This window comes from Perca fluviatilis, chromosome 14 (assembly GCF_010015445.1).
Source record: "Perca fluviatilis chromosome 14, GENO_Pfluv_1.0, whole genome shotgun sequence".
NCBI lineage: Eukaryota > Metazoa > Chordata > Actinopteri > Perciformes > Percidae > Perca > Perca fluviatilis.
The window spans coordinates 28557573-28567572 of NC_053125.1; the positions used below are offsets into that span (position 1 = coordinate 28557573).

General features: G+C 34.2%; 1 pseudogene; it reads left to right on the top strand.

Annotated features, from left to right (window-relative positions):
- Positions 1-10000, top strand: part of LOC120572581 — a 46205-nt pseudogene that overhangs the window by 7340 nt on the left and 28865 nt on the right.

Here is a 10000-nt window from a genome sequence, read left to right on the forward strand (position 1 = left end):
TTTAAAAAAAAAAGACAAATACATCTGGTTGGCAAAGAGCTGTGACAGTGTTCACTCGGAAAGTTAAGTCAACTTATTAAGTAACTCAGCTTGTGTTTAGATTCGAGAACTTTGGCTCGAATAAAAAAACCATCATATATTTCTAGAAAAAAGGGTCTGTTTTTGGAGACTGAATTACAGTATTGTATCTGCAACTGCAACGAGCGCTTTTTCAGAGTCCTTACAAAAAATATGTGACATTTCCTAAAGGCAAGGCAAGGCAGATTTATTTGTACAGCACATTTTCAGCAACAGGGCAATTCAAAGTGCTTTACATAAAACATTAAAGAGCAGTTTAAAAACGATTCAAAAACATTAAAGAGCAGTTAATAACTATTCAAAAACATTAAAGAGCAGTTAAAAACGATTCAAAAACATTAAAGAGCAGTTAATAACTATTCAAAAACATTAAAGAGCAGTTAAAATCTATTCAAAAACATTAAAGAGCAGTTAAAAACTATTCAAAAACATTAAAGAGCAGTTAAAAACGATTAAAAAACATCAAAGAGCAGTTAAAAACGATTAAAAAACATTAAAGAGCAGTTAAAAACGATTCAAAAACATTAAAGAGCAGTTAAAAACTATTCAAAAACATTAAAGATTAGTTAAAAACGATTAAAAAACATTAAAGAGCAGTTAAAAACTATTCAAAAACATTAAAGAGCAGTTAAAAACGATTCAAAAACATTAAAGAGCAGTTAACTATTCAAAAACATTAAAGAGCAGTTAAAAACGATGCAAAAACATTAAAGAGCAGTTAAAAACTATTCAAAAACATTAAAGAGCTGTTAAAAACGATTCAAAAACATTAAAGAGCTGTTAAAAACTATTCAAAAACATTAAAGAGCAGTTAAAAACGATTCAAAAACATTAAAGAGCAGTTAAAAACGATTCAAAAACATTAAAGAGCAGTTAAAAACGATTCAAAAACATTAAAGAGCAGTTAATAACTATTCAAAAACATTAAAGAGCAGTTAGAAAACGATTCAAAAACATTAAAGAGCAGTTAAAAACTATTCAAAAACATTAAACAGCAGTTAAAAACTATTCAAAAACATTAAATAGCAGTTAAAAACCATTCAAAAACATTAAAGAGCTGTTAAAAATGATTCAAAAACATTAAAGAGCAGTTAAAAACGATTCAAAAACATTAAAGAGCAGTTACAAAACATTCAAAAACATTAAAGAGCAGTTAAAAACTATTCAAAAACATTAAAGAGCAGTTAAAAACTATTCAAAAACATTAAACAGCAGTTAAAAACGATTCAAAAACATTAAACAGCAGTTAAAAACAATTCAAAAACATTAAACAGCAGTTAAAAACTATTCAAAAACATTAAAGAGCAGCTAAAAACGATTCAAAAACATTAAAGAGCAGTTAATAACGATTCAAAAACATTAAAGAGCAGTTAATAACGATTCAAAAACATTAAAGAGCAGTTAATAACGATTCAAAAACATTAAAGAGCAGTTAATAACGATTCAAAAACATTAAAGAGCAGTTAAAAACTATTCAAAAACATTAAAGAGCAGTTAAAAACGATTCAAAAACATTAAAGAGCAGTTAAAAACGATTCAAAAACATTAAAGAGCAGTTAAAAACTTTCTGGAGGTACAGAAAAGGTAAAGAGTAGCATTTGTCTTTTATACTTTACTTTATTTTGTAAAACCGAAAAAAAATAAAACACTGAAGATGTACTGTCGAAAAGTCGAAAGTCTGGTGTCCATTGAATATTTTTGAAGTTATTTTTCAGTCAGACAGTTCCAGATTTAAATCTAAATTTGAGCTAGCTTCATTTAGTGTTATAGTCAAGAGTTCCTCGTAATATTAAATAGACATTTTTAAAGACGATTTAAAAAAAGACAAGTACAATCTGATTGACAGAGAGCTGTGGAAGTTTCTATATCAGAACTATGACAAAACAACGTTGAAAAAAAAGTGACAAATGTTGGAAAAATCGACAAAAACATGGTTTTTATTTAAAAAAAACACTGAAAAAAGTGAGCAAAATTTGGAAAAAGTGACAAAAAATACCCCATCAAAAACATCGCCAAAGGTGACAAAAACTTGTTAAAAAAAGTGAGAAAAAAACATCGGAAAAAGCGACAAAAATCTTGTTTAAAAAATTTACAAAAACATTAAAAAAATAAAATAAAACGCTAAAAACACTGAAAAAAGTGAGCAAAATTAGGAAAACAATTAGGAAAAAGTGACAAAAAAAATTGAAAAATATTGACAAAAACATCTTTTTTATTAAAACACTGAAAAAAGTGAGCAAAATTAGGAAAACAATTTGGAAAAAGCTACAAAAAAACCCGACAAAAACATATTTAAAAAAAAACACTGAAAAAAGTGAGCAAAATTAGGAAAACATTTAGGAAAAAGTGACAAAAAAATTTGAATAAAATTGACAAAAACAACTTTTTTATTAAAACACTGAAAAAAGTGAGTAAAATTAGGAAAACAATTAGGAAGAAGCTACAAAAAAACCCGACAAAAACATATTTTAAAAAAAACACTGAAAAAAGAGACCAAAAATAAGTTTGAAAAGTGACCAAAAAAAAAGCAAATCTAAAACATCGCCAGAGGTGACAAAAAAGTGAGAAAAGACACCGAGTCGAAAGAGGTCCCGGCACCTGTCAAACGATTGGACAAACGTTTATAGAAAATATTATTATGTAATAAGTAGTTTCAACAATTTAAAATAACCAGATAAAAAGAAATAAAGCTGCACTCTTTAATGTTTACACGTTAGCGTACAGCAGCCAACTGTCTCTTAGCTCTCTTCTGCTGTTTTTGGGGTTGTATTGTTTGTTTCGTATGTCATCGTAGTTGTTTAGAGTACGTTAACGTAGAGCGAACGTTATGTGGCTGAAAAGGGAAAGAAAAGTCATTTTATTTTGAAAAACAGGGAGGACGTTTTGAGGCTTTTTTTTTTTTTTAACACTGAAAAAAGTGAGCAAAAAAAACACCACATCAAAAACATCGTCAAAGGTGACGGAAACTTGTTAAAAAAAGTGACAAAAAACATCGGAAAAAGCGACAAAAATCTTGTTTAAAAAATTGACTAAAACATATTTTTTTTAAACGCCCAAAAGTGAAATTTTTTTTGATTAAAATCGACAAAAACATCTCTTTTTTTAAAAAAAAACACTGAAAAAAGTGAGCAAAATTAGGAAAAAAGTGACAAAATTAGGGAAAAAAGTGACATAAAAAACACCACATCAAAAACATCGTCAAAGGCGATGGAAACTTGTTAAAAAAAAGTGACAAAAAACATCGAAAAAAGCGACAAAAATCTTGTTTAAAAAATTGACTAAAACATATTTAAAAAAAACGCCAAAAAGTGACAAAATTTTTTTATAAAATTGACTAAAACATATTTTAAAAAACACTGAAAAAAGTGAGCAAAATTAGGAAAAAGTGACAAAAAAACCCCCACATCAAAAACATCGTCAAAGGAGATGGAAACTTGTTAAAAAAAAAAAGTGACAAAAAACATCGGAAAAAGCGAAAAATTTACTAAAACATTTTTTTTTTTTTTAAACGCAAAAAAGTGGCAAAAATTTTTGAAAGAAAGTGACAAAACATTTTTCAATAAAATTGACAAAAACATATTTTTTTTTAAAAACACAGTTTTTTGGGGGGTTGTATTTATTGTTTTCCGTGTATCGTCGTAATTGTTTAGAGTACGTTACGTAGAGCGAACGTCTATGTGGCTGAAAAGTCATTTTATTTTGAAACACAGGACTTAAACAGGAAGTTTTTAGTTTTATTGCAGTGTTGCGGGGATTTTTTTTGGGGGGGTGTGAAGAAGAAGAACACGAAGAAGAAGAAGAAGAAGAAGTGGGTCATCGGCCGGGCGTTTTAAAATCTACAGCGGAAGTAAAAGAGGCAGTAAAGTAAACAGGAAGTAGACTGTATTTAGAGCGAGATGATGGCGTGCAACAGCTGTTTCAGTTCATCAGGAGAGGACAGCTCTTCTGCTGGACAGGTGGGGCACGCACGCACGCACACACACACACACACACACACACACACACACACACACAGTCACACGCACACACACACGCACACTTTAAATGTGTGACAGAATTGTTTGAGTGTAGTTTGTGTATAAGTGTGTATCTCTCAGTTTGATTGGGATTACCCTGTTATCTTAAAGCCCATGTTGCAAGTTAACCACCACTGTTGATTAACAGGTACATACAGCACTCAATATATGCATATCATTGTTAAAAATGTCTCCAAATAGTGTTAAATGCGAGTTTTTGTCAGGTTTTTGGTATTAGTGTTTTTTCTTCCGCAATTCGGTGATGACGTCACGTTGGGGAGACGTGTATCAGCCTGGTACTAGAACTATGGTGACTGACTGGGATGAGGAAGAGGGGTTTTTACTGTCCGTGAATAGCACCAAGTGAAAGTCAATGTTTTATTTATATCTAGTGACAGTGATCATGTCGTTAGTTCAGATAAGTACCGGTAAACAAGCTAGCTATGTGCTAACTTGCCAGCCCACCTGTGAAATCCCCCGATGGTTGTAAACACATAGATATGATTGATATCATGATTAGATATCTCACGTTTTGATGGTAGCCTACTAGCTCCAGTAACAACATATTTGCCTGGTGTTTATTTATTACTTGGACGGGGATGCTGTTCAACTTTTCTCAAGTTTCAGCTAACGCTACGCCCACGTTTTGCTAACGTTACGCGAACAGCATTAGCCTAGCCGGCTAGGTAAATATTACAACTGCCTCGGAGTTTTATATATGCGTCCACGTTGTCAACATAAGACCTGTGGCGTTAGTGCTCCTTTTGTACCATAACTTTATTGAATGAAACGTAGTGGCCTACCAGATGGGTGAGTTTTGTTTACATACAAAAGCTAACTGGCTATAGTTAGCCTGTACGTATGCTAGCGGACATTAGCTAACGTTGCAAAGCCAGCAAGCAGCTTCGGCGAGCTAACCTCGACAGCTAACACATCCATGTGTCTCCATTTCAAACATCGCTGCAGATTGACTGGTTTTAACAGCAGAGGTTGATTGTGGGCAACATACTGTCGCGGTTAGCTCCCCGAAACTACTGCCGATTGCCGAAGTTGCTGGCTGGCTACGCAACGTTAGCTAATCCCGCTAGCATACGCATGCCGCTAACTACAGCCAGTTAGCTTTGTGTGTAATCTTAAAAAAACACCTATTTCGTGAGGAGCGGCTTAATATTTCATTCAATAAAAGTAGCCCCAAAAAGGAGCACTAACGCCACATGTCTCGTGTTGACAACGTGGACGCGAGCTCGAAGGCAGTTGTAATACCGGTATTTAACTAGCAGGCTAAGCCTAACACTGTTGCGCTTAACGTTAGCAAACGTCGGCGTTGGCTAGCTGTTTAAACTTGACATGCCGAATAGCATCCCCGTCCAAGCTGCCTTTCACTTCCCCCAATATTATTATACACATAATAAAGACTCATTGACTCGGTCGGAGACCAAAAGCCTATTTTTGCCAGACCAGCGGCAGAGACCGGAAAGTGAACCGAGATCGGGCTCCTCGTCGTCTCCCTAACGCGGACGTCATGCAATGCATTGTGGGGGAAAGGAGAAACCGCTGTAAAAAAGTACTACTTTTTCGTATTTTATTCCGTTTTGTGATATCCATTGTATTTGATGTTGTTGGGTAACAGTTTAAATGTTTATTACCAACAAGCAAATTGCAAAAAATCGTTAGAAAATAAACCTTGCAACATGGGCTTTAAAAGCCTCTTGTTGAAGAACCCAATGAAACAGATTAGCTGTGTGTGTGTGTGTGTGTGTGTGTGTGTGGTGTCTGTGTGTGTGTGTGTGTGTGTGTGTGTGTGTGTGTGTGTGTGTGTGTGTGTGTGTGTGTGTGTGTGTGTAATCAGAGCGTGTGTGTTGCTTAAAGCTTCAGCTGCAAAGAAGGAAATGTGGTAAGTGTGTGTCCGTGTGTGTGTGTAATCAGAGATTGTGTGTGTGTGATCAGAGAGTGAGAGTGTGTGTGTGTGTGATCAGAGATTGTGTGTGTGTGATCAGAGAGTGAGAGTGTGTGTGTGTGTAATCAGAGATTGTGTGTGTGTGATCAGAGAGTGAGAGTGTGTGTGTGTATGATCAGAGTGTGTGTGTGTGATCAGAGAGTGAGAGTGTGTGTGTATGATCAGTGTGTGTGCGTGTGTGTGTGTGTGAGATCAGAGTGTGTGTGTGTGTAATCAGAGAGTGAGAGTGTGTGTGTATGATCAGTGTGTGTGCGTGTGTGTGTGTGTGAGATCAGAGATTGTGTGTGTGTGATCAGAGAGTGAGAGTGTGTGTGTATGATCAGAGATTGTGTGTGTGTAATCAGAGAGTGTGTGTGTGTGATCAGTGTGTGCGTGTGTGTGTGTGTGAGATCAGAGTGTGTGTGTGTGTAATCAGAGCGTGTGTGTGTGATCAGAGTGTGTGTGTGTGTGATCAGTGTGTGTGTGTGTGTGTGATCAGAGTGTGTGTGTGTGTTGCTTAAAGCTTCAGCTGCAAACAAGGAAATGTGGTAAGTGTGTGTGTGTGTGTGTGTGTGATCAGAGTGTGTGTGTGTAATCAGAGATTGTGTGTGTGTGTGATCAGTGTGTGTGTGTGTGTAATCAGAGCATGTGTGTGTGTGTTGCTTAAAGCTTCAGCTGCAAACAAGGAAATGTGGTAAGTGTGTGTGTGTGTCTGTGTGTGTGTCTGTGCATTCCTGCGTGTGTGTGTGTGTTTGCTTGCATCTGTGTGTGTGTGTGCTCGTGTCTGTGCTTGCGTGCGTTGGGTGATTTGAGTGCTTTCCACTCGTCAAGGTAATCCTCTGATTATCGTCATAGCAACGAGTGATTTCTGTATATTTCCGTGGCTGTCGGCCGTGACCCCGGCGGTGATGAGTTCGTGTCTGCGTGCGCCAGGAACATTTATTAATTAATATCGCAGAAATAAAAGCTTCCAGCTGTGTGACAGCCCCTTACGTAACTTAATATAATTTAGAGAAATGGTTTTTTTTGGGGAATTTGGTGATTGGTGGAGTGAGTGGAGTAACTAAGTACTGTACTTGAGCATTTTAGAGGTACTTTTCTTTACAGCAGAGCTCTTAAAATACATAAATCCAACATATTATTAGGAAATATAAATCCCCACTGATGATTGGCTAACTGGCCGATAGGTAAGGCAGTCACTGGACAATTCTAACATTGTTTTTCGATTTTTTTCGACATTTTTACTGACATTTCAAATTTCACTGTGCAATTAATTTTCTCAGAAACAATACTATAATTATCTTATATTACCGGTTTTACCGTTTTTTTTCAAAATGTTTACTGCTTATATAAATTTTTTTACTGCTTATTTAAAAAAATACAAATCTAAATCTTTACCACTTTTCGAATTTTTTACCGTTATTTAAAATATTTTTATCGTTTTTTTGCGACATTTTTTTTTTACAGTTTTTACTGATTTTTCTTTTTCAACATTTTCAAAATTCATCGTTTTGTTTTTTCTAAATCTTTACCGCTTTTCGAATTTTTTGACGTTTTTTAAAACATTTTTATTGCTATTTCCGACATTTTTACCAACATTTCAAATTTCACTGTGCAATTAATTTTCTCAGAAACAATACTATAATTATCTTATATTACCGTTTTTACAGTTTTTTTCAACATTTTTACTGCTTATATAAAAAAATCTAAATCTTTACCATTTTTCGAATTTTTTACCGTTATTTAAAATATTTTTATCGCTTTTTCCGTCATTTTTTTTTTTACAGTTTTTACCGATTTTTCTTTTTCAACATTTTCAAAATTCATCGTTTTGTTTTTTCTAAATCGTTACCGCTTTTCGAATTTTTTGACGTGTTTTAAAACATTTTTATCGCTATTTCCGACATTTTTACCAACATTTCAAATTTCGCTGTACAATTAATTTTCTCAGAAACAATACTATAATTATCTTATATTACCGTTTTTACCGTTTTTTTTCAACATTTTTACTGCTTATTTAAAAAAAAATCTAAATCTTTACCACTTTTCGCATTTTTTACCGTTATTTAAAATATTTTTATCGCTTTTTCCGTCATTTTTTTTTTTACAGTTTTTACCGATTTTTCTTTTTCAACATTTTCAAAATTCATCGTTTTGTTTTTTCTAAATCTTTACCGCTTTTCGAATTTTTTGACGCGTTTTAAAAATTTTTTATCGCTATTTCCGACATTTTTACCAACATTTCAAATTTCACTGTGCAATTAATTTTCCTCAGAAACAAAATTATTGTATCTTTCTTTGTATCAAATTTAGAAATATTTATAAATGTGTCACTTTATGACTTGATTTCCAGGATCCATCTTTTGTTTACGTACAGTACAGGCCAAAAGTTTGAACACACCTTCTCATTCAATGCGTTTCCTTTTTATTTTCATGACTATTTACATTGTAGATTCTCACTGAAGGCATCAAAACTATGAATGAACACATATGGAATTATGTACTTAACAAAAAAGTGTGAAATAACTGAAAACATGTCTTATATTTTAGATTCTTCAAAGTAGCCACCCTTTGCTTTTTTGATAACTCTGCAAACCCTTGGTGTTCTCTCAATGAGCTTCATGAGGTAGTCACCTGAAATGGTTTTACCTTCACAGGTGTGCTTTGTCAGGGTTAATTAGTGGAAGTTTTTCCCTTATTAATAAAAAAGCAAAGGGTGGCTACTTTGAGGAATCTAAAATATAAGACATGTTTTCAGTTATTTCACACTTTTTTGTTAAGTACATAATTCCATATGTATTCATTCATAGTTTTGATGCCTTCAGTGATAATCTACAATGTAAATAGTCATGAAAATAAAAAGGAAACACATTTGAATGAGAAGGTGTGTCCAAACTTTTGGCCTGTACTGCATGTATGTCTATGTATAAAGGCTTTAGGTCGCCCTACACCTTATAGTTGGCCCAGTTTAACATGCAACTTCATTTTATTCAGGATACTGTATGTAGTAGGGGGGTCCCTGCTCCGTCTCTCTTTCAGTTAAGGGGTCCTTGGCTAAAAAAGTTCAAGACCCCTGCTTTACAGTATTTTATTTTGACGCCACGTCTACTGCTGTTTCTGCCAACGGAAAACCTTCCATGAACGGGATTACAGCCGGATCAGAGCAGGGAAATGTACAGCGAGAGAGACTGCCAGAAACAAAGTGAACTGTCCCGGTGTTAACGTACCATAAAACAGCTCTTTGTTTCTCTCTCTCTCTCTGTTAGAGGAGCTTTCTGGGTTTCACCTCCTTCTCCGTCAGAGATCTGCTCCGGTCCAAAGAGCCTCACATCTCGCTCAGCCTCAGGTAAAAACACACATGTCCTCCTGTCTCACCTGTCCTACATCATGTGGCCCTTTAACCCTTGTGTTGTCCATAGGCATATTTTGCCGGGGCGATAATCATGCTCAATGCTTTTTTTATGTTTTTATTGGGTTTTCAATTTTTTTTAATGCGTTTTTTTGAGTTTTTTTCACATTTTTTAAGAAAAAAGAAATAGACAACTTTGTTACGTTTTTTTTTGACTTTTTCAAGTTTTTTATTTTTTATTTTTTTTTATTTCTTTGTCTTCACTTTTTTAAATACATGCAGACCTCCGTAGATGGTTGGAGATCTCAATGTTGAACCCAAAAGTCGACCGTGAACTTTTTTTTTATGCTTTTGACACTTTTTTACAATTTTTTTTAAAATTAATTGTCAATAAAACCCCCAAAATTCAATGGAAGTAATAATTAATTTTACCTGCGAAGATCGTTGTTTGGATTCCCTTCAACAAACAACGTGCACCCATGTTATTTTTGGGCAATTTGGTTGAAGAAAACTTTGAAAACGGGTCAAGTTCTTCTTTTTTATTAACATCTTATCTTATGTCTTCTAGCTCTTATTTTAGCTTGAGATTTTTCTCCCAGCAAAAACGGCTCCAAACACACT